Source organism: Capsicum annuum, chromosome 12 (genome assembly GCF_002878395.1).
Source record: "Capsicum annuum cultivar UCD-10X-F1 chromosome 12, UCD10Xv1.1, whole genome shotgun sequence".
Lineage (NCBI taxonomy): Eukaryota > Viridiplantae > Streptophyta > Magnoliopsida > Solanales > Solanaceae > Capsicum > Capsicum annuum.
In genome coordinates, this window is record NC_061122.1 from 172989144 (window position 1) to 173016749 (window position 27606).

Genomic DNA, 27606 nt, shown 5'->3' on the forward strand with positions numbered 1-27606 from the left:
TCAGTAGATTCTATTATTTGTTGTGTTTTAGTAATACTTTTATTATTTAATTTCATTATTTATAGAATTGTATAATCCTTAATTATATCCCATTTATATAGCACCATTCCAATTTTGAGTGTCACATATAATGGTAAACCAAATAGCATTAGAATTTAAGTTTTGTGCATCGTCAGTATACAAAATATTCTTGACACATTCTTTTTCCTGCGTCAGAAATAAACTTGAAGATATTTACAGTAAAGTCAATATAGAAGATTCAGCTCCGGCATTCACGAGTGCTGTGAAGTATTTTTAGGTCCCAAGTACTTGAAAGTTACTTTTATTCAATTAATCCAAATGGACTCATAAACAACTTAAACCCTTTCTTAACAAAAAAATATTGATCAAGTTAATTGTTTGTATTCTTTATTTTTTCCTTAATCGAACAATTATAACATTTAACTAATGACAAAAACATAAAACGTTTCCACATGATTGTCATATGTTGAACGACTCAATAAGCAATAAGGTAACTAGGTCTTTACATTTGATATCTGAATTTGTGTATGCATCTTCATCTTGAAAAAAAGTATGCAGTATGCGTGCGAGATTTAAGGGCCGTTCGAGGACAAACATTGGTACTTCGGTAGGGCGCAGTAATGCCTTGTTTATATCTTTCCATGCGTCCTTGACCATCTTACGATATTTGATGTATGCCTCTTCCTTTGAAGCTCCATATTGTTTCATGTAACATTCAATACTAGACTCTGCATGCCCTCTTTCTTGTTGAAACTACAGGAAAAAGATTTCCATATCTTCTTCAGAGATGTATACTTTCAAGTATTTTGGAATAACTTTTATCTTGGAGGGGAGAAAAAGTCAAAAGTTAATTTAATTAGTGGCATACTTACTTCATGATCAACAATATCATACATTAATCTGCAGATTGCTGATGCAGCTCGAACAATCAAAGGCTCATTCATCATCCATTCAAATATGTCTTTTGATATAAATCCCTCCATACCAACCAGGGGATTTGTTCCAAGATTCATAATGGCAGAGCTTACATATGCATTCTTGGTATACTCCGCATATTTTGGAATGTAACCAGCATTGTACCATTTGGCATCTTGGTAACAGGATCTCAGTAGCTTTTTCATCTAAACGAGTAAAAATAGACAAAACTATGTACCTACATACATATTTATCATCTAATTTTGGATTGATAATGTTTTATTTCGTCATCCTCAATTTTTTTTTAAAAATTTCCTCCATAGAATTTAACTTAACAATTAACTGATAAGGATTACCTCAAACTTCCCGTAGTAGATGCGGTCTGAATTACCTTCTTTGGCCAATTCTTCTTCCATTTCATTGAAAATGTTCAGATTGACTTGATAAAGGGGTCTCATATATGGCGGTAATGAATCCATGGCACTTATATCCCATCTATACATCAATGGTTTGTATTAGTATTGGGAGATTTGGAAACAATATTGAGTGTAAATATGGAGATAGAAGAAAAGTCGGTGTGTACTTTATGACTCAACAAGCTGAAGGAATATTGTTAGAGAAATCTCACAGGCTTTACCGTTATCTTGACATTACCCTGGATCTGTTGTTGTGGTATGATTACTAGATTGAGACCATGCCCTAAGAAAACCATCGTATGCTAGAATTTTCCCAACTTGGGTTTATTGAAGCTTAACGCTGATGGGAGCTTCATTTCTTCCAATGTAAAAGCTGGTATAGGACAGTCAGAGATGACAAGGATGAACTTGTAAGAGCTTTTTTCTGTTATGTGCATTCCGATAGCAACTTGGAGACGGAAGTTACTGCAGCAAGATATTTGAGCAGGTGCGTAACTTTGAACCACAAAAACTTTACTCTTGAGGTGGACTATCTCTTGCCCAAATAATCAATGACAACAAATTCTATAGCTACAAGCTAAACTGGATAATTGAGCAAATACTAACATTTGAAGAAACTGGCTGATATCAAAGTTTGTGCACTATACTAGGGAGGACAATAAGGCTGCATACTATCTTGCCAAATTAACTTTTGAGTAGTCAGAATTAATCCTTATATGACTCCTATCAGCAACTTCATGTGGGAGCTAAGGGTTCATTCCAACAGGACAAGATCCAAATGCCTTCTATAAGGCTCAAATGTGATAAGGCTAAGTTTCCCTTCTTGTAATTGCCTTTAGATATATAACACCCCCAACATGGAAATATTTGTAGAGAGAGTTTTTCCTGCTCATATAGCAAGGGAATGAAATTTAAAAGATAAATAAAGTGTATAACTTACTTATGTATCGCATCAGTAAACAGTTCAAGTTCCTCTATGGTGGCATAAGCATCATATGTATCATCATTGAAGGATATCATATTGAATACTTTAGCTAGCAGTTTTCGTGCACGACTATATTAAGGCTCAAAGTACACTCCCAATATCCAGAAGTAACTCTCTACTAATTTATCTTGCATATGGCAATTTGCTTGCAAGATCCACATCCTTCCACCAGCTAGATAACAAGAACATTACAAAAGTTACAATATTGTATCTCATTGATTAACATATATATATATATATATGAGGGTAAGATCATCAATTGTGTACCCTGTAATCTCCCTAAGCTCTCTTTGGTGGAGCCTTTGCAGCATGTTAAAATCCAACTTTGAAAATTTCAAAAGCAAATGGTTGTATGATTCCATGTTTTCATAAATGTTTATGTATTTCCTAGTTACCACCCTTGGTATGGTTTTATGAACAGGATGGATTAAAGCTTCATTGACTTGAAGTTTAAGGGATTTATTCAAGATAGGGACCATGGACTCGAGATGGGTGGTTGTAAAGGCAAGTGCTTCTTCAAGAATGTCTTCCCCGTGCACATTCAAATGTGCAGCTTCATACAAACTCAATAGTTCTTGAACATCATTAATAAGCGTTTCCTTGAATTTTTCGTCACGGTTAGTGAATTGCTCGAATACATCTGGTTAAACATATATATCATGTGTAAATTTAAATTGAAAGATCAAGGTATTGTTTATAAAATTGAATATCCACCAAAAGAACTTAATATTAGCTAAGTAATCTACAATATTGCCACATTAATAAATAATTAAAATCCCGATGATGATTTACACGATAAGTTAATATAAGTTAAGTAGGTAGAGTTTCACTTATATTTTGCAACCAAAAATATAAAACGGAAGTTTGTAGCAAAAGCTCTTTGTTTTTTCTTCTTCTATTTGGGAAGTATTTGTTAATTTCTCAATAACTCATCAATTTATCTTCGTTCCCTCACCAATAATGATTAATGAAATAACCATGAAAAAGAAATTAACAAAGTGAAGCGAGAAAATAAGTTAAATTACCAGAAGACATGTAATGGCCTTGTTGAGAAAAATAAGCTACAAGGGCACGACAAGTTTCCAATTAAAAAAAGGGGACAAGTGGATCCCACAAACTTGTCCCTAAAAAAAACTAAGTCCCTTGAACAACTGGGATAATTGTGGGACAACTATGTTAGTTGTCTGAATAACTTCGCATAGTTGTTGAACAACTTTTCTCAGTTGTGTTGCACCTAGTTGTTGAACAACTAGCGCAGTTGTTGAACAACTTTGGTAGTTGTTGAACAACTTCGCAAAGTTGTCAAACAACTACCAAAGTTGTTCTACAACTGGGACAAGTTGTTCGAACATAAAAACTTAAAAAAAAAACTCAAAAAAAATTTGTCCCTCCCACCTAATTTAAAAAACTTGGAGAACTCCTACTTAATTGAACAACTTATTTGTCCTTTTTAATCCAAAGTCCCGGCCTTGTTGCCTCAGTAGTCAGAAATGAAGAGCAACAACGTAAAGGTTGTCATCAACATAATTCTCACTTTGTTGTTGGGACGCATCAAAAGTGTTTTGAAGAGATGTTTCGATCTCATTATGGAAATGAAATGCTATTCCCAGTCGTTTGATTGTGTCTATCAGTACAAGTTTTTGTGTACTATTATTAGGAGTTTCCACCAATATTTTTCCGATTTTTTCTTTCAGCTCATCAAGTTCAAGTCTTTCTTGGGTAGTAATTTCCTACAGGAGAGAAAATATTCAAGCATAGTAGTACTATCAGTTTTTACTACAATAATATTATATAGTAGTAACACACTAGAGGTTTTTTTCCCACGGTAAATTAATAGGAAATGTGCGTATAAAATGTAACTTTCTCACTCATTTTCCATCCACTACAAAAAGTAGGTCAAATTGCGGGGTTAATTTTACGGTTTACGGGGGTTTAAAACCCCCGCAAAATATAATTACGGCGGTTCTCAAAACCCCCGAAATACGAGCCGTCACAAATGATTTGTGGCGGTTTTTTTTTTCGACCCCCATAATTAATTTGCGGCGGTATTGACCCCCGTTATTCTAAATTTAATTCTTTTTATAATAATTTTTTATTTAAAACTTGTGAGGGTTAAAACCTCCACAATTTTTTTTTTTAAATTTAGTAGGGCCCATCAATTTTCAATAACTAGATTTTAATTTTGGGAGAAGGACAAAAATAGCTCTTCTCCTAAAACTTATTCCACAAAATAGCCCCTGTTTTTAATTCTCACTTAATAGCCATTAAAATAATACCATATTTTAGCCATCTTCTAATCACCTCTAAGAAGCAGCAAAAATAGCATAATATATTTCTTTCCTTTTCAATTGAAACTCACACTTTCCTTCTCCAATTTTACCTCAGGATTTCTTTCCATTAAAATCTCACAAATCCTCTTTCAAATACACCATATTACCTTAAAATACCTTCATAAATTGTATATAAATATACAATATCCTCCGTCAATTAGCTTCAAAATTTTTTTTTCATTTACAATTAGCTTCAATTGATATGAAATTATGGCTTCAAGTTTGATTTTAGTTTCAATTATGCTATAATACGGAGGAGAGTGGTTAAGTGATGTACAATTTGAAAAGTTTACAATCAATGGAGTACTTTTGAATTCGGACTGCAGGTACGAATATTTTGTTGATAAACTGTATAAGCAGTTGAATCCAGAGCGAAATTCTTGACAATAAAATACATTGTAAAGAGTGGATCTATGACTATTTACAATGATATGAGTGTTAGACTTTATACAGAGATGAAGAAAAAAATTTGGATATAAATGAATTTCAATTGTGTATAACACTACAAAACACATCTAAAAATATAGAATCCTCAATTGAAAATTTGATCAAAACATCTCCGATTGCTATTTAAGTTCATTCGATACCTATTTCTGATTATATAATTGAAGATGAAGAAATGGAAGAACAGACCAAATTGATAATTAAGGATCCACTTCATAGAGATGTCGAAGAAGGGCAGCTGTACAGGGATAAAAATACAATATCAAGTGTGATGAAATATTATACAATCCGTGAGAGATTCCAATTTAAGGTGAAAAGATCATCATCATCAAGGTATAAACTATATAACTACTTTATATGACCTGTGTCAACAATGTGTAAGTTTTATATTTTATTGGAATGTTGATTTTAAATTTGCATAAATACTGCATATAAACCGCATATGACCTGTGTACAGACTGTGTAACTACTATATAGGACCTGTATATATACTGCATATAAAGTACTGCATATGAACTGTATAATTTCTGTATAGCACCTGCATATATATATATATATATATATATTGGATATTAGACTATATAACTACTTTTATATGTCCTGTGTCAACAATGTGTAAGTTTTATATTTTATCGAAATGTTGGTATAAATTTGCATAAATACTGAACCTAATATGTTACTACTGTATACGACCGGTATATAAACTGCATATGACCGGTGTACAGATTGTGTAACTACTATATATGGCTTGTATATATACTGTATATAAAGTACTGCATATGAGCTGTGTAATTTCTGTATAGCACCTACATATATATTGGATATAAACACTGTACTGCATATACATTTATTGTATATAAATGTATCTAGGTACTATCTTAAGTGTATCAATCAGAGATGCAATTGGACTTTTAGATCTTCATGTCAACAAAATTCAGAAGTTTTCTTGGTGACCAAATTTATCGATGATCACACTTGTCCAATTGCGGACAGAATGCTTTCACAACGGTATGCTACTTCTTTAACCATCGCTAAAATAGTGAAGCACAACTTTCTAAATCTAAAGTCAACATACACTCCAGCAGAGATCATGGAAGAAATGAAAAACTTGTACGGAATTAGGATAAACTACAAAAAAGCATATAGAGCCAAAGAAAAAGCACTTGAACTGGTCAGAGGTTCCTTGCGTGAATCTTATGCTAAATTGCCAGCTTACCTATACATGGTAAACACAATAAATCCTGGATCATTCACAGGACTACATAAAACGGAGGACAATCACTTTTTATATGCTTTTGTTGCGTTGAGCACATCAATTAGGGGCTGGAGATATTGTATGCCTACCATTGTTGTTGATGGAACTTTTCTGAAATCTGTATACAAGGGAACAATGTTGTATGCTAGTGTGCTGGATGTAGCAAGTGAGTTTTATGAATTTTTTTTAGACAAAATTATGTATATGCTGGCATGTATTAATAGACACTTTTCCACTTATTTAATCAGGACATATTTTGCCACTAGCATATGCTATTGTTGATTCTCCAAATGATGCTTCATGGGAATGGTTTTTCCGTATGTTTAACACTGCTTTTGGTGAAAGAAAAAGCATGTGCATAGTATCTGATAGGCATGACAACATATTAAAAGCTGCTGCACATATCCAAATATGGCTCACTGTATATCCATCTACCATCTATGGAACAACATCAAGGGTAGATTTAAGAAGAATTAAAAGCAATTAAAGGGGATTTTCTTTACAATGGCCAGAACATACATAAAGGCAGACTTTGATCAGCTTATGAAAGACATAAACAAAATCGATAATAGGGTGAAGGAGTATCTGTTTGATATAGGCTATGAAAAATGGTCTATAGCTCATGCCCATGTCAATAGGTCGATGTTCATGACTTCAAACATAGAAGAATTCCTAAATTTAGCAAATAGAGATGCAAGAGACCTGCCAATTAAAAAATTCCTACAATTTATGATGGATCTGGTCATAAGATGGAATAATGAGCATGGACAACATTCAGAAGCAATATTTACAGATCTGGGAAATAAATACAATATAATAATGAGGGAAAATCTCATTCTATCAAATAAAATAAAGGTATTACTTCTTATTTCTACTTCACAGACACTTACATATTGTAATATGTACACTTATACTAACTACTCACTATTCTTATGTAGTCATTGAGGAAACTGGAAAACGAAACATTATTTGCATATGTGAAAAAAATATTCCTGCCTACAATTTCAAGTAGATGGCATACCTTGTCCACATGCTATGGCGGTCCAAACTTACATGCATATAGACTTACAAAGCTATTGTACTCTATTTTACACAAGAGAAAACTTCTTGAAAGCATATGAACTTCTAGTTATACCACTTCCTGATGAAATAGTTTGGCACTTCCCAGCAGAGATATCGGCTAATATATTACTGCCACTAATTTGGAAACCAAAACCAGAAACACCAAAAAGGAGCAATCGAGAAAAGGACATTATGGACTACTTTAAGCAACAAATTTCATGTGGGCGCTGTGGAAAAATAGGACACAATCGAAGAACATATGGAAATGCTCCAACAAGAATCTAATAGGATGCTGCTGGAAGAACACTTTTATCTTTCCCATTTTTTTCTTTGAAAAAAGACTATTCTTTTCATAGCAATGTAATAGCAACAATATTATTTTACTTCAAATGCATTCTACTCTTATAGAAATTTGTGCATTATTGTTTTCATTTAGCCACATTCTTTGGTGAGGTGCACTAATCAACTCATCTGAGCTGGGAGGAGGTGTAATTTTTCTGCTACAATGCTTAATAAAACTGCATATTATCTATGTCAATCATGTATAATACCTATATACAATTTGAATATATATATATATATATATTTGTCTTTTGAATTAATTAGCAAATACATAGCACCTTTATATTTTAAATGTAACTACTTTTATAAACTATATAAATACTTTATTACAACAATATCTAAGTTCAATATCTAGTTGAGATAAATATATAAAATTGTAGAAATAGTGTGCTTAAACTGTGTAACAATTGTATAGGAACTGAATAAATATTGCATATACACTGAATATTGGTATAAATTTGCATAAATACTTCATATAATATTGTAACTACTGTATAGGACTTGTATATGAACTGCATATGACCTGTGTACAGGCTGTGTAACTACTATATAGGACCTGTATATATACTGCATATAAAGTACTGCACATGAATTGTGTAATTTCTGTATAGCACCTGCATATATATTATAATTAGACTATATAACTACTTTATATGACCTGTGTCAACAATGTGTAAGTTTTATATTTTATTGGAATGCTGGTTTTAAATTTGCATAAATACTACATATAAACTACATATGACCTGTGTACAGACTGTGTAATTACTATATAGGACCTGTATATATACTGCATATAAAGTACTGTATATGAACTGTGTAATTTCTGTATAGCACCTGCATATATATTATATATTAAACTATATAACTAATTTATATGACCTGTGTCAACAATGTGCAAGTTTTATATTTTGTTGGTATAAATTTGCATAAATATTGCATATAAACTGCATATAACCTGTGTACATACTGTGTAACAACTATATACGACCTGTATATATACTGCATATAAAGTACTGCATATGAACTGTGTAATTTCTGTATAGCACCTGCATATATATTGGATATTAAACTATGTAGGAACTGAATAACTGTTGCATATATACTGAATATCAACTTTGATCAACATAAACTAACATTTTAGCATCAGTTGTATAGAATTGTATCAATTACCAAAACATATAGTATTCGGCATAATATTTCATAATAAGAATCTCTGAGTGTATCAACACAAAACAGAAACAGCCCTAAGCATTTCAACACTAAAACATTTCTAACATCAATGCTTCAAAGAAATTTCTAACTAAATTTGCTGCACACATCCTTTTTCTTCAATAATCGACCAGTAGATTCATCTTCACTAACTGCACATTGGCTTTGTTTCTTCTTTCCATAATCCCACAGCAAAACACCATACCGAGTACGAATAGCATCAATATCATCTAGATGATTAGAAATTTCAAGAATATCAAGCAAATACTCATCAAAGGCAACAATAAATACACCACAGTCCCTGTAAACATAATACATCATCAATATAATAAATAAAAAAGTATGTAAAAATGAGCAATTGAATATGCATTCAATATATTACGTGTTAGCTTGCGTTAGCAGTCCATCAACAATATGAATATCAAAAGAATTAGCCACTGGAAGTCCATTGCTCCTACTTTTCTAAAATTCAATACAAGAAAGAAAGTGTGGAATTAATTTTGAATACGCTGCAACTGATTTTTGAACATGAACGACATGCCTTGCACCATGCATTGAATCATACATATATATGCATTGATCTTTAAAAGACAGCCTCACCAAAATCCAGTGAAATTCCTCAGCAAGATTAATTGGGAAAAGAACATTGTCAACGCTATTCCACGGGATGTTTCATCTTATAAAAAATTGAAGCATGTACTCAATGATTTGATGTTCTTGAGTGATAAGTGTTACATCTCTATTTTTCTCCACAAAATGCTTATACAAAGTATGAATCAAGCAGTTAAACCAACAATCGGTGGTTGTAAATTTAACTGAATCACAAACAGGCCCGTATTTTGACTTCTTTCATAAATAGTAAAAGATAACATCAACATGCTGAAAATACAAACAACAAAACCACGTTAAAATGCTAAAAATGAATACAGAACACTAATTTAAATCATATAAATACAAGCTACTTACATAACATGCATCATATCAAATATTGCATACAAACTGTGTAGGACCTGTATATATATACTGAGTAGCAACTGCTACATTTAAATTGTGTGCATACTATGTAAACACGGCATAGGACCTGTATATACATTGCATATTAAGTGCTGCATATAAACTACACATAAAGTACTGCATAAATAAAGCGTAGAACTTATATAACATTCATCATATACAAAATTTCAGTATTCCAATTAGATTATCACTATCAAGTACAGAAATAAAAGATATATAACCTACTTAACTAACAAATTCATTACTTACTGAATTGGTTAACGGTACTCCTGGATATGCCATGTGAAGAACCACTATTTCATTTTAATATCAACTCCATAGTCAAAATGTTTTCGGAGAGCATTGACAGAATCGAAATAAACATGCCTGAAAAAAATATTACAAAAATTGTAATATATGATAAAATAAAGTAAAACAAAAATAAATTACAAACATAAACTTACATCTGTTTAACGCGCAATGATCTCGCAACAAACCTGTTAAACTTTAACGTCACTTTCATATTATCAATTCACTCCGTAATACTCTTCACAAAAGGATGCTTTATAGACAAGACATGTTTTCTTGACTAAGAATTCTCTACACACTTAGAAGATTGGCCTTTAACTTTGCTATAACCAGAATCAAATTTTGACAAAAATAGAGATTCACATACTGCCGCTGGCTTACATAATGGGTGAGGAATAGCAGGTGTTTCATCCAACATAACAGGCACAGCCACCATGTTTTCCTCAATCCCTTTAACATTATCACTTATAGTTGCATCAATTTTTCTAACATTATCACATACTAAATCAGTTGCATTAGTTATTGCAACACTCTTATCGGGTTGAGTGAACTTAGAAATTTCAGCATCTAGAATTTCTAACTAGTCAAGCTCATTCTAGCTAACCACTGCCACATCACTTTCTTTTTGTGTCTTTTGATCACGAAAAGGTTAAGTAAATTTAGACACCTTAGAATCAGTAAAATTAGACCAATCATTATCAACCTGACTATTTCTACCCTCCCCTATATCCTTATTTTCACCTGAGGTATGTGTGAACTTCAAAAAATCAAAATCTGAAAAATTCTTCCAAGAACCATCCTTTAAAGTTTCAGCCGCAGAATCAATATCGATATGACCACCTACACAATCACCTATAAAATTAACTTTCTCTCCAACGACATCCAGTAAATGTCCAATTACGTCACCACCTACATAATCTGTTGCTTTCCCTACATCATCCATCAGATTGTCACTTTATGATCCACTTTCGGTACAACATCATTTTGTTGTCCCACATTAGGTGGATCATTAACTTAATCATCACCTGTATCACCAATATTAGGTGTCTCATCGTCTTTTTCATTTGAGTTATCACCATTGATATATCACCAATTGATGTACCAACCTTTAGAAAAACTTTATAAAATAAGTACAATAATGTATATAAGATTTGTTAAAAAAATAGGAGAAATTCAGGAAAAGAATGCCTTAGGCTCATTCTTTATATCTAGAGCTCGAAAAATCAATAAAAATAAGGATTTCATAAACTTCTCCATCGAGGAAATCTTTTCCGTTAACTAAACATAAAAGGAAAAAGTCAACACATTAATTAACAAAAACATACAAATATTAATAAAAACCTTTGACATACCATTTTAACATCACTTCGCAAAAGTGCCAATTCATTATCTAAGCTCGACTGACTACATTCTTGTTTACTGGTGCTAGGCAAATCAACAGAGTGCACAACTACATCCACAGGTTTGAAATCAGGTAATTGAAGGATTGTTTTTTCAAGAAATGTCGGCGTAATGTTACGCAACATAACCTTTACATAAAAAATAGCACTCAACATTTAAGAAGCACATTACAATTTAACAAAGCATATATAAACTATAATTTAAAACAACGATATAACTGCTCTGGCCTAATATCAAAATTGCAAACTTGTCCTCCTTGTATGTTGGTCTATACTTTACAAACCAATTCAGTATATGTGGCACACCATCGCCCACTCGATCAGCAAGATGGCCATCGGCATAAGGACAACACTCATAAAACTAACACTAAAATGCAAGAGGAAAACCAGCACAACAATACATAGTTTTTCGCTGATAAACCTTAGGCTTCATTGACTACAACATCAGACGAAAATACAATTTTTCCCAAGGAAATATTTCATAGTTCCCAGATTCAACCAATAAGAAATCATTCTTAGTTATAACATAACTATATGTGACAGAAAAATAAAGGAATAAATGAAAAACAAAACAGAAATTTGCAAAGCATCTTCATCACATCGCCACTTTTTTTTCATGAAACACTCTTCTAAATTAAGCTTTGTGACCTTGGACTTTCCTGAAAAATACAACTCCATTAGCTTACTTTCTTCACTAACAACAAATTCATTATTATAATTTTTGGTATATTTTAAGTCGCTAATTATAGCAAACTCTTGTAAGCCAAAACGTAACCTAGTGTTATTCACTTTAGTCCATATTTCATCATCTCTCTAACAAACAAGTTCCCTAAGTAACATTCAATGGATAAGTTGATTTTGAGGAAAAATATTTGGTAAAAATAAGAAATACCCAAAGCAACTATTCTTAAACAAATCAAGTTACTTCTTGTCCAACTTAGGTTTCAACGCAGTCACAATAGCGTAGTTTATGTGCACACTTAGCTGACACTTGTAATGATCAGATGGACCATAAAATAAATCCCAAACCTGCAATACATAAATGTGCTTTTAGATATAAATATTTCAAAAAGCTACATATATTACTCATACACTGTTGCTAATTGTACATCATTACAATATAAATAGTCAAACTATACACAATTCTTATACAATCCTGATACGTAAATAGTTGTACAGTCAATATACACTAAGTATACAGATACAATATAAATATTCAAACTATACATAGTTCTTATATAATCCTGATACACATATAGTTATACAGTAAATGTACACTAATTTTACTAATACAGTAATCATTGCAACAATGTTGCTAATTTTACACAGTTCTAATATAAATATTCAAACTATACACAGTTCTTATACAATCCTGATACACAAATAGTTGTACTGTCAATGTACACTAATTATATGCATAAAATATAAATATTCAAACTATATATAGTTCTTATACAACCTTGATGCACAAATAGATATACGGTCAATGCAGACTAATTTTAGTCATACAGTATAAATATTCAAACTATACACAGTTTCTATGTAATCCTGATTCTCAAATAGTTATGCATTCAATGTACATTAATTTTACTCATATTACAACAGTCTTGTTAATTTTACACAGTCACAAGATAAATATTCAAACTATACAAGTTCTTATTCAATTCTGATACACAAATAGTTATACAGTTAATGTACATTAAATTTCACAAAAATCACTACCCAATATATTTCATATACAACACTGACACATATTATATACATCAATAACACACATATTTCAAACATACACAAATTCTACACAACAAGTGAACATCTATCAGACATAATTAATACATACAAAAGCACTAATAATGTACCTCTAAATCAGTTAATTTGGGTATTTTTCTCTTCCAAGGAACTTTTTTACTTTTCTTTTTGGATGACTGCACATCATTTTCTCCTTCATTTGATCGATTTCTTTTTTCATTTTTCAGAGGAACAAGAGCATCTCCTTCATCAGTCATAATTATCTTCTCCTTTCCTTTAGATGACTTACCATCATCTTCATCATTTTTTGAATCACTAGCTTTTTTGGATTTTTTACGAATGACAACAAGATCTGAATCAGCACTCAGATCTGTATGTACTTTTTTTTTAGTTATTTTTTTCTATTTCGCTATACTAATTTACCTCGAGACCTAGTAATTCGACTAGGACTAGCATAAACATTCTTCAAATCCTTCAATCGAACTTTAGGATTTGTTAAATCTTCAAAATCATCATCTGGAGCAACGAAATTAGGATAATATCTTATACCTTTACCAACTAATTTCATATCAGTATTAACTTTTTTCTTCATTTTTAGTACAACAAACTTTAGAAAACCTAATCGCAAAGAACAGTCGAAAAAGGTAAGGGGACTGTAGGTACCAATTATTACCCTTTTTTCATGAAAAAGACAACTGCTAGTGTGAATTGTAGATACAAGTTTTTTCTTTTTTTTGGGAAAGAGCAACTGTAAAGGGTGTGTGTGATTTTTTTTATTCTTTAGCGGGTAGTTTATTAAAATAGAGGGTGCGTGTGGCTTATTAAAACAAAGGGCTAATAAATGGTATTAAAAACAGCCAAACTATTACTTTTTTCCAAAATGCTAAACGTGGACCATTATTGTCCATTACTTTTTTAAAAATCTACGTGGTGTCTTTTTCCCTTTGATTTTAGCTCAAATTTAATTATTCATTTAGGCATAACCTACAATCCAATAGTTATTGAATTCATATATCAGTATTAATTAACTATTGTAATTGACAAGCATATCAAAAATACATTAAACATTAAACTTCGAAATTAAATTTTCAACATTAATATCTTCAAACTCCAAATTTTCAACACTAACTAGTATCTTCAAACTACAAAACCAAATTTAAACAAAAAACCTTCAATATTCTAAGATTCACTCCAACCATACAATTACATTATTATAATTGAATATCCAAGACAAATGCAACGAAATAAAAGAATGTCATTAGGATCATTATCATTACGTGATCTCCTTGCATCCATGGGCAAAATGGATCCACTAGCTGCATCACTTGGCTACATAAAAATACAAAGTATAAAAATCAATCGATAAACTTTTAGTCCTTATTATAAACAAGAAGTTATATGAATACCATTCTTTAACAAGAAGTTATACATTTTTTCCACTAGTGAAAAGTAAGTAGCTTATCAATTACCAATAAAGTTTTTATTGCATCACTATCCTATTTGAAGAAATTAAAAGCTGCATAGCTGTCCTATTTGAAATCATAGATCATATTCTTCAATTTTTTTAATATGACATAAGAGTTCAGTCAACTAGCAAAACATACCAATCGAGCAATAGTCCAGAAACCTATTCAATAACATAAATGAGACATGACATCAAGTGCTCCTAATGTGTCAAACAACATAACAACAATATTCCTTTTATAAATTGCTGAAGCAAGCTTAAAGAATTGGTGGCAGTCCTGACAAATCCTTAAATTCTTCATTATCCTTAATGTAGGTTCAGATGAATGTAGCAGCCCTAATGCAAGAGCAAGATTTTCACTATGGTATATCAGATTATTCTCCTTTTTCTCTTCATTAATATCATACAAAGCTATCTCTATTTCAGGCACATAACCAGCTAATTTCAACTATTTTTTCATGTCTTGCAACATTTTATGGATTTCCTCAAGCCCTATTTTAAGTGGATCAGATGCCTTAAATTCATAGATTGTTGTTTTGTAGGTATGGAAATTTTCAAACTCTCCAACTAGGTCCTGACTTATAGCATTCTTAATAAATATTCAAAGAAGGTGAAATTAGTCCATATTCTCATGAACTCCAGTGTCAATAATTTATATGTTTTTGAATGTAATTGGTTATTTCATAACTTAAATTTTACTATTTAATAGTACATAAATTTTACAAATCTTTGTATCCAAGTTTTCTTTCACTAGTTCACTCTACCACCATTTTTTGTTTCTCTTTTAGATCACTAGCTCTCATATATACTTGTACACATACTTCTTACTTAATCTCATGTAGTAAGATTTTATTTTTTTCAAGCTAAATAGACAATCCAAAAATCAGAAGCTTGCAATGTTAAGAGGAGAGATGATGATTACAGGAGTTGAAGCTTCTGATTTTTGGACAACAGCCCTTCACTTTAGTGGATAGACACCTATGAAGAAAATCAATTTTGTTTTCCAGCCAACAATAATTCACATAAGAAACAACTCTAGACAATAATGCAGTTAACATCTCTGTTGATCATATCAAGGTTATGGATGGGGAAGAACTGAGTAGTCATGTTGGTGAAGTCAATGCCAGAACTAATAAGGTAAGGATACAACAGAACAAATGTCCTGAAAAAAGAAGTAAAGAGAACTTTACTTACTATTGTGGGAGAAACCATTGAAGGAGAATCAAAGAGCTCTACAAATTGCTCCGGTATCGTTCATTCTTTCATTATCATATATGCCTTCATAGCACTCATTATCTGATTGTGAGAATTCATCATTTGAGAAAAGTTTTCTCAACATTGGAACAAACAAGAACCTCTACTACTTGAAGCACTTGTACCACCAAAATGAGGTCTATCTTGTTTATAAACTCTACTAAGAACAACTCCTAATCCCAAGCATCTCACCCTTCCAGAGTGCTTTGGCCCTAGAACCTCATCAACGACATTATTTAGCAAAACTTGAGACTCATCTATGGCACTTTGGCTTAATGCTGACTCAATTTTTTCCATATAGAAAATTTGTTATCAAAATAAATTAAAAATAGAAATTTATTTGGCATACCGTGGTTGATTACTGGACAAGACTCTATGGCACATAAGTATAACTTACACATATTTCTTTTGTCATTTCATTAACATATACTCCATCTTGATTCTTATGAGTAGCAATGTACATTTGTGCTCGTCCAGGACATTATCCAGTCCCGACCATCTATAACTTAAAAAACATAATCAAAATAATTTTCTAGTTAGGAATAATTACTTTCGAGGTTAATTCACTCACCATTTTTGCCCTTTTTGTAGCATTGGCTTTGGAGCCACCAGTGTGTGGAATTGTCTGTTTCTTTCGATTTTCACAGTTCCTTTGATGCATTTTTTTAGAAAAATATATTTAAACCTCAATTAGAAAAAAATAATTATACAACTATAAAGAAATTCATTTATATAAATACCTTTGTTGATTCTTTAAAATTGTATTCAATAAAAGAAATCCATTGATCCGGTGGGATCCCATCCAGCACCTTATCCAAAATCTGAGCTTTACTTTTAAGTGGATCATCAACTTCATTCCACATGTTAATCTTATTTGCAGTCTACTTTTTTCCAATAGATAAAGAAATATGTCGTTGAGCAATTGATTCGCCTGAGTCAAAGAAGAATTTGGGCTTCAAAATGAAATTTTTTTTAGCTTTTCTACTATATGTAAATATAAAATTTAAAGACAAAATTAACCAGTGGTATAGTCGTCAGAATTTAGAGCTTATACCTTTATAATATGTTCAAAGATACGGTTGAAGTATGTCATAGGTAAACTCGATCATTTCTCAAAGTTGATTGAAAATAAAGAGCAATCACATACTAATATTTCACAAAAGTACAAAAGTAGGCTACGTGTTTCCCCAAATGGTTCATTATAAACATCAAACTTAACCACGATATGTTCTTCACCTGTTAAATTCAGTATTTCTTAGTTTTCACTTTGATTTTCTGGACATTATTTCTTGAATCTATTACAAGAAAAAAGATTGGGTGAAGCTGTGAGAGATATTACATTGGCTTAGAAAGGTCTGTTGAATATGTATTGATAGTCTAAAGTATTTACCTATTGCGTCTATGACCCAATGCGTATTCGATTCACATCTAGAATGTTTTTGGGTTGCAACTTCATTTGTTGGAGCTGGTTGTGAAGAGTCCTGATTTGTTAGAGTAGAATACGATGTAGAATAAACTGACTGAGATGACTGTGATGAGTCCTGATTTTCTAGACCCGAATGTGATGTAGAGTGAACTGATCGATATGGTTGTGATAAGTCCCGACCAACTGGATATAGATATGATGAGTCCCGACCAACAGGAGATGGATATGATGAGTATTGACCAACATAAGATGGTTGTGATAAGTCTCGACTAATAGGAGATGGCTGTGATGAGTCCCAACCAATAGGAGATAGATGTGATGTCAAGTGAACTAACAGAGATGGTTGCGATTCAAGGAAAATTGTTAGATCTGGATATGAAGTGTCCTGATCTATAGGAGCTGGACGAGATGCTGAATAAATTGGTTAAGATGGTTGTGGTGCATACTGAATTGGTGGAGAGAGATTTGTTTTGTCCAGAAAAGAAGGTGCTGATTCGGTACCTTGTGATGTAGATTCTGACGGACCTAGATTTTGCTTTTTCGGCAACTGCTTGAACCTTGACATATCTGCAGTAAAAAATATAGTGATTAGTAAGATGACATCTGGGAAGTTACACCTCACAGTAGTAACACTATAACACAACTACAGTAGACTTCAATAAAGCATATTAATCAAATAATTATAAGCAATAGTAAAATCAAGATCTATAATAAAGGAGAATTTTGCACTTGGTGTAACAAGCAACATGAACTTAATAGAATATGCAGTAGACAAGATAGAACTTTTGGCAATGATTTATGGATGCTGCAGTGGGGCACCTCTATACTGAGTATGAACTACCTGCTATTTATGATCATTCACCCATGCTTCTTACTATTCATCAGACTATTTGTCTTCTAGAATCTCTTTCAAATTTTTTAATATATGGACTACTCATGTTGGTTTTCTTGCTTTAGTAGAAGGTGTTGGAAGAAGAGATATGAAGGTAGATCTATAAAAGTAATTTGGGCTAAACTCAAAGCTCCCAGACCTATATTAAAGTCCTTGAAAACTGAAGAATACAAAGGTGTTGCGCTTTTTCTTTGACCTATGAAGAATATGCTCTCTTTTTTCTTTTTTCTTGCATATGCTCAAAACTCTCAGACTTATGAAGTATATGCTCACTTCTATCTTGCGCTTTTTCTCTTTCTTTTTCCCTTTCCATTTATTGAGGAGCTCATAATCTACAGTGTGCAGTACAGAACAGCTGAACAAAACACATAACCCTGCAGATCCTTTGTCATTGACTAAAATAAGTTATTTACAATAACATACCAGTGTAATCCCAAAAGTGGGGTCTAGAGAGGGTGGTGTATATGTAGTCTTACCCCTAAATTATGAGGGTAGAGAGGTTGTTTCTGATAGACCCTCAGCCCAAGCAAAACATATAAAAAAAACTAGTAGATAAAACAAATACATAGTGAAAAAGTCATGCTGAAAACAACAAAGAAAATTACTCCATACAACCTTCTTGTTGAATCAAATATTATGAGGCATACGTATAATACCTGGTAAATGTAAAAATTAGGACACATTTAAATAGGTGATACTTCTAAGAAGAATATCTTGTCTCACAAGCATAAAGCTCTGAATCGAAAAGAGGTGGTTCACAAACTGGAAAACAAACACAATCAGAAGGAGAATCAAACGCCAGTTCATGCAAACAAACTTCTGAAATAGACTTACTCTCTGTTAAAGATTGTTCACATCAAATTGCTAGAGTTCATGATGAGAACTACTAAAAAAGATAACAACCAATCATCGTTTGGGATTTTGGGGACTAAAGGTAAGAAGATATCTCACATGCAATGCGCTTCCGCTGATTATGATGAACAGTAAAGAAGATGCACAAAATGTTAGCAAAATACTGTTGTTTAGGATTTTGTTCCAAGTGAAAGTTAGTTAAATATATATCTGTTGAATGTGAGACAAATTTACTAATTTATGGACATGTATGAATAGATGCAAGTTGTAGTAAGATAAGCTGTAGTAAGCTCCAAAGAGACAAATAAGCAACCCCCGAGAGAGAAATGCACACCCAAACATAGCAAGATGGTATCAAAATCCAAAATTATATGGTTATACAGAGGAGTAATTGGTAGATTTTATTATCTTATCAACTAAAATCTTTTTGGTACAGGGAATCCTTCTTCTTTAATAGATCTCTACAATCTTAGCGCTTATCTAACTTCTGCAATAAGACAATAACACTTTTACTTACCTTCTCAGGAAAATCCAATAGTATATCGTGAGATGTAACTACTAAAACTTCTCTGTTGTACTGAAGGAAAGAAGCCAAAGGAAACAAATGTGTGAACTCACTACACTTGATGGTGCTAACAACTCCTAAAGAAATCAAGAAAGTAGTACTCATGTTCTACAAAGATCTCATAAGTCTGCTGCTAGCACTCTACCAGTTGTAGACAATGACTGTGATCCAGAATGGACCTCAGTTATTCCAGGCACAGAAATTGCAGCTCATCGAAGACGCTACTGAACATGAAATATAGGATAGTTTATGGGCTATTGGGTATGATAAAACACCTAGTGTTGATGGATATAGTTCCCATTTCTTCAAGAAAGCATGGCCAATTGTTAAAAGGAGTCATTGCTCAGGCAGTCAAGGACTTTTTCTGCTATGGAAAGATTTTATAGAGCTACTAATTGTGCAGCCATTACGTTGGTTCCTATGACACCTAATCCAATAACAATCAAAGAGTTCAGATCAATTGCATGTTGTACTATACTATACAAGATTATATCCAAAGTTTTGGCTACAAGATTGAAATCAAGAAACCTAATACTTTCTCTCCCAAAGGATTACCCATAAAAACACATACATTGACTTTAATTATAAGAACCATTTTATACTCACTCATCATAGAATAAATACGCATAATATATTTTGTGAACAGTACAATCAATACCCCTAATCGAGAAAACCACTCTATTACCTGGATCCCAAAGAAGTTTTTGTGAACATTACAATCAAAACCCCCAATCAGTTCTCGTCCTCCAATTTTTTGCCCTGAGATAAGAAACCATATAACATACCAGAAGATCTTTTCAATATTAAACACTAAGAATGGAGAAACAAAACAAATGTATCTACCTAATCAAAATGAGAAAACTACTCTGTTACCTAGCTCCCAAAGAAGTTTCTTTAAACAGTACAATCAAGACCCCCAATCAGTTCCTGTCTTTAGTTTTTTACCCTGAGATAAGAAACCACATAACATACCAGAAGAATGCACATACTACTCCCCTTAAGTGACCATGACTATCCTCTAGTTGTAAATAAGAAAGAGCAAGAATTATATAAAAATGAAAGATAACTTTCATAGCCAAAAAATAGAAAGTCTTGGAAAAAAACACTAATCAAGAGAGAAAAAAAAGTGCCAAAGGAAACTAAAAAATAATGATATATTTATTCAGACATATGCTCCTCTATTGCAATTTAGACATTCTCGTAATCAACATAAAAAATAGTCCAAATTCTTGTTGTTGGTGTGGCTCATTCTCATATATTTCCTCTTCATCAACCTCTCCCATGTCAAACAAATCTCTTGGTTTTAGATGTATAGCCACACTCTATTCTTTATCATTTTCATTATCAACATAGTAGACCATATTTGCTTGTGATGTTTCAATATACGGGTCATCATCCACACGATCACCGGTATGAATCAATTTGGAAAAGTTGACACAATTAAACTTCCAAGCATCTATTTTGAACCCTCTATTCAAAGTAGTGTCAGCCTACTAGCATTTAAAAAGAACAACCCTAAATTGACCATAATAATTAAGCTCAATAATATCTTCCAACTTTCAGTAATATGGTAAGTCTGCTTGTGTTGCATGTCTATCTATACTAGATGCTACACAAGAAGTGTTAGAGAAAAGAAAAACTCTACTATTTTGAGTTTTTAATCCTTGTTCTCTAGACAAAGTTTGAAATTTGAATCCATTAATGTTATAAGTGCTGAATCTTCTTGTATCTCGAGCTGGACCTTGTGCTATGAACTTCATCTCATCAGAGATAGTATATGCTATATCCGGATTCATAATCTAACTATATAAAACACTTGTATCAGAAATTATAAATTGATATAAGAAAGTTATATTAAAAAAATTATAATATCATTCACTCACTCCTTAGGAAACCAATCAGGAAACTCTTTACTAACTCTTCTCTCTACCTCTATTGTTGAAACTCTTCAGCCTCTTATACTTATTTTGATGTAATCTCTAAATTCACTTTAAAGGCAGTATAATTAGCAATTTTAATCCAATTGCTCAAAACATATCTTACAAATCAAATCAATGTAGATTTATTACTCAATAAATGGCTTCACGGCTGCATAATTAAGTAACACATATAGATGAGCTTGTGTTTTCTCCAAATGAGTCAGTAATTCTGTTATGAAGCCTCCAATATGCTTACCTTGTTGAGGGAACATACTTGACTTTTCAGAAGCCTCATTCTAGCTTGGTTCATCATTTACACATTTAGGTCGATTTAACCTTGACTCAATTTCTTCAAAATAATGAGAATAAAGAGTAAGAGCTTTTTCCTCTATGTAACCTTCAACTATGGACCCTTCTGCTTGTGATTTATTCCCTACAAGGGACTTAAAATGGCCCAACAATCTATACCCAAAAATATTAATGTGTAAGATGAATCATTTACGTTGAAATACTACTGCAAAATCAACTAAAATGATTTTGAATAACGAACATCTTACCTTTCAATACGATACATCCAGGGATAATGTATCGGGCCACTTTTTTTTACCTCATCAACTAGATAAACAGTTAGATGAATCATTATAATAAAAAATGGTGGAGGAAATAAAATATCTAAATAAAAAAGAGTTTCCACAATTCGATTTTGTATCTTGTTTAAGTCTGCAAGACTTAAACTTTTCAATCAAAGCTGCCTGAAAAAAGAAGAAAACTTAACCAAAGTTGCAACAACCTGTATTGGAAGAACATTGCGAATTGCTATGGGTAACAACTGTTGCATAAGAATATGGCAAACATCTATCTTCCCAATGCAACATGCATTCATTTGGGCAAGAATCTATCTTGATATAATCAAGGCACAACTTGCTGATGATTTTCTTAGGCTCATAAGAATATATAAGGATCTTTGCAAATTTAAATGCATCCCTCAGTAGATCTAGCACCATAGTCATTCCCTTATCACTTAATCTAGCCAAACACTTTATGTGATAAAGCTTAACGAAAATTCCAACTTTGAATACTTGGATCCTTCATACAAATCTTTACTTCCATCTTTAAGCAATTCAAAATAATCTTTATTATTTGAACCAGACAAATCATGTAAAGTTTCTTCTTCTCCCGCTACTTGTGATGGGCTTGCATCAACAGTATCATGCCTTAAACCCCCTAATGCTTCATTAATAAATAATTCAATAGGATTTTCAAAAGGTTGTGCGTCTTGAGTGACCTCTATGTTTTTGGAATTAGGCAAAACATTTATTTCTCCATGCACAACCCAAGTGATGTAATGTTTAGGGAAATCCTTATTCATCAAATGTTGAAACACCACTTCTTTTGTTTGCCACTTTTTAAAACCACATATAGGACATGGGCACTTTATTTTATCTCCTATAGCTCCATTGGTAAATGCAAAATCTAGAAACTGATTCAAACCAAGCAAATACTCTGGTGTCTTTCTTGACATTCCAATCCAAGGTCTATCCATTGAAGAATTTGATGAATATGCTAAATATCACCTATAAGATTTCATAAAAAAAGAAAAATAAATGTAATAGAAAATAAATAAATTAATGAATTTTAACAAGGAACATACATAACAAAATATCTTATGAAAAATTACTCTAATATATAATTATGATGTCTGGGTCAATTTTTTCATAACTCGATTAACTTTACAGACATAGAAATAAGTTCAACGACCATAATCAATTAACAATGATGGAAAATCTTCTCCCTTAAAAGTAAAACTAGTATATATATTTATTTGGTAACTAATAAATCCCCATACTAATAGCACACAATTCAAAACCAAGTGATTGAATCACAGAGTAAATAATAATGTCGAATAAGGTAGTACAAATAGGATAATATTTTGTTATACAAGTATTATTTACTAAGTTGAAGAATGGAAAATATTGGTTTACATGGTCATTGGCCCCAAGCATAGCTAAAACATAACACAATAAGCATATCCCAATTACACAATAATAAGAATGAAGAAGCTGACCTTCAAATTGTGATTCACTTTAAGATAGATCTTGGATCAAGTAAAACAATCCAAAGTTCCAAAGAAAAGTAACGGGAGTACAAGAACTTAATAATGAAATGAACCAAAATCTATGTCCACGATTTTGTTCAAGATCTCCTCCAGGATTAAACTAGAAGTATATGTAATTTTCAACATCTATTCATCATGAATCATTTGAAAATAAACATGACTCTTTAAATAAGTTTCATAAGTTGAAGACCAACCCAGAAACATCCAAAGTTCTGTCTCAAAGAAGGCATTGCTTGTCTACGTTACAAGCCAAAGAAAAATAAAGACAGCAGGAACTTTGCTCGAATTACTATTAGCAATAATACATTATAAACTACTAAGTTCTAAAAATGGAAAATGGATATCAAGTTAATGATATCATTTCAATATTCAAATAGATAGGAATCAGAAGAAACCTAGAAATCACCCAAGAAAGACTTCTAACATTTTAAGGAAACTATGGGTTTGTCAATGGCCAGGATGTCCTCTAGTTTTTTATTATTTAATAATATTTCAGTAAAAAAAAATTTTACTTTCAAATTAATTTATGGTTTAGAATTCTGTTTGGAGGAAAGAAAGCAAAACTTTCCTCTTGACCTCTTCATAAGAGCTGACCAGGAATGGATACCACATAGAAGAGTCCAGAAAAAAAATAATGGCATGGACTTTTTTCTTCCTCTTCATCATAATTGAAAGAGACCTAATCACATGTCATATAAGATTGCAAAAAATTGAAAGCAGTATGTGCTAAAAGAGAAGAAAATAGAGTCCCCATATTTCAGACATAGTATAAGAGAGAATTAAGTCAAGAATTTTAACGAGACAAACTCGAAGGCAAAACCTCATTGACTGATGGAGTTACTCATCTTTTTATCTCAACTGGGTAATGTGGGGAACAAGTTTGAGTCCTTTCCTAAAACTGCTCCACATTGGAAATTTTTCTAAGTGGGTCTCAACAATTTTATGCAATCACATATTTTCTATGTTTCATTTATTTCCTAGAGTATGAAAAGGAACATATCTCTCATATATCCTATATAATAGAAGAGGTCACATACATTTCCACAATATCATAAAGTTAAAACAAAAGTAATACATTATGAACTATCTCTCACATATCCTACTAGCAAGTCTCAGGATTTCAAATTTATGTTTTGGCCTAAGATTTTCATATTTTCTATCAGTGGCTTAAGTTTCAATGTTCCTTATTTGAATACAACCTGAAAAGGTAAGTACTGGTTAGTCTGAATGTACAAAGAGTGTTTCCTTGACCACCTTGGGAAATACTCTACAAACTTATGAATGTTTATCAAGATAATCTTTGTGTTGTTTTGCATCACCATGATAGTTATTCTTACTCAACTGTACTAAGCAGCTTGATCATGTTCTATCTTTATATATGATATATTACAAGTAACACACTGAAGAAGGTACTTGTATTCTTGATGAACTTTGAACTTCAAATACAGTAGTTGCACTGAAAGACATGGTGGCAACAGGGCTTGATGATGTAGTTGAGTTTTCTATGGTAAGGTTGTGTGTACTAATCGCTTAGCTGATTTTTTTGACCTTCAATAAAGGAATCGTGCCCACAACCAGAAGAGGTAACAACTCAGAAAATGCCATAAACCTAATACATCAAGAAGAAACATAAGGATGAGTTTATGCATGTTAAGGTTCTATTGTAGTATCTTCACAATTTCCTTTTGCAGAATAAAAGGGTTACATTTCCAACTGGTTTAACTCTTCATATGCATTTTTGTACATTGCAACCAACACTAGCAATACAATGTCTATACATGGTATCTTGGGACGACGACAATAACAATAATAACATACCTAGTGTATTCCATCAAAGTAAAGCATCCTTCAAGACATGGTGCTTCAAATTGTAGTTAAATGCCAAAAATTTTGCAGTTATATCAGAGTATCCTCACATCAATAAGCCAAGATATTCTAATATAAGCCAAGTTAAAATCTAATCAATAAGCCCCTTTGCCAGTTTCAGGAGGATTACAAAATTGAAATAAAATTACAAAGTTCTAGTTAACATAGCTAGCAAGTAGCTCGGTTAGTTTGAACAAACTAAAATGAAGCTAATTCCTTGGATTAACACACAAACACAAGCACACAAAAAAGTAGTCATAAAATAAGGATAAGAAGAGACCAAAGGGTTTTAGCCAAGCCTGAGATCAATAAAGATATCTAAACTGAGAGATGGCTCTATGAATATAGTGCCAGATTGTCTAAGGACGTAGTGCTATGTGAGTTTTCTTCATCATTTGAAATTACTATAATTTCTGGGGTATTCTTATTTCCTCATAAAAGGTACAGTGACAACAGCAAGGTATAGGCATAAGGATGGATAAATAGAGAACATCAAACTTATGCTTTACCTTTTCAAGAGAATATTGAACCTGATGAAGGGGTGTTGTCATCTGATTCTGGCTTTTGAAAAGATTACAGCCATTGTATCCTCAAAGTTCTTTATCTTCGCAAATATCCTCAAAGTTGTAATCGTCTTCACATGATTATTAGAAGAAAGTTGATGATTTGGGGAAATCAAGAGAGAGATAAATATTTTTGGGGAAAGTGAGAGAGAGACAAATGCTTTAGGAGGAAAAAAGGTGGAACACCATGGTATTTTTTTTATGGACAGCGGGGGTTAAAACCCCTACAAATTATATAATTTAGACCTCTATCTTTGCAAATGAATATTGGGTAGGTGTTAAAACCCCCGCAAACTACATAATTTTTGGCGGTATTTTTTTATGTATAGCGGGGGTTAAAACTCCCGCAAATTATATAATTTATTGCGGTGGATTTTTAACCCTCACATTTAATATAATTTTGTAGGGGTTAAAATAACCCCTGTAAATAAACCCCCACAATTATACCCATTTTTTGTAGTGATCCAACCATGAAAAATGGATAGTGGAAATAGATTATCACTAGAAACTTCCTTTTTACACTTCTATTTTTGTTTTTCTCACTGACTCAATCAAAATATACTTTTGATTAAAAGAAAAATACCTATAATAATAGCTACTATCCACTGAACAATTCTCAGAGAAAATATTAATTTTTTAGTAGTGAATATAACATAATCTCCATTAATTAAGTAAACAATTAGTAATATTATTCAAAAGTATTTTAATGTGTTTATAATTGTAATTCAGAAAAACATATAGAGGCATGCATATATCATACAGTGAGTTGGGTATTGTAGGAGAGAAAATAGTCTCCCCAAATGCTAGTTGAAAATTAGCTAAAGGATGTGAAGAGCTGCTGGAAGGAGGAGCCATTGCTTGTGTTTTCAAAGGGAAATTAGGATATGATCTCCAAACATGAAACCTGAGAGATGAATTAGCAACCATAATTGCTTGATTCATCCTTAATGTCTCTCTTCCCTTGCCCATTAAGGATGAGGATGGTACTGTATGTTCACAACTACTGTATCTCCTACTAGTCAGTTGAAACAATGGAAAAGTGTCCATTATTTCTTGATTTATCTCTCTCTCTCTCAAAATATTTCTCTGCACTTATCCTTCTGAGGTTTACACCTATCTCTTATAGCATTGTTATCTCTGCAGTGATGCATTCAATAGATTTTTATAAACCACCTTCAGGACTATTTTTTTCTATATATTAGAAGGGAGGGTTTCGACATATGTGGTAGCTGTCAACAAAATTTAAAACAAAAATATT

The 27606-nt window shown here is 32.2% G+C and overlaps 1 pseudogene; it reads right to left on the minus strand.

The window, feature by feature from the left end:
- Positions 1 to 480: 480 nt before the first annotated feature.
- LOC107849158 lies at positions 481 to 27317 on the minus strand (annotated as a pseudogene).
- Between the last annotated feature and the right edge of the window lie 289 nt (positions 27318 to 27606).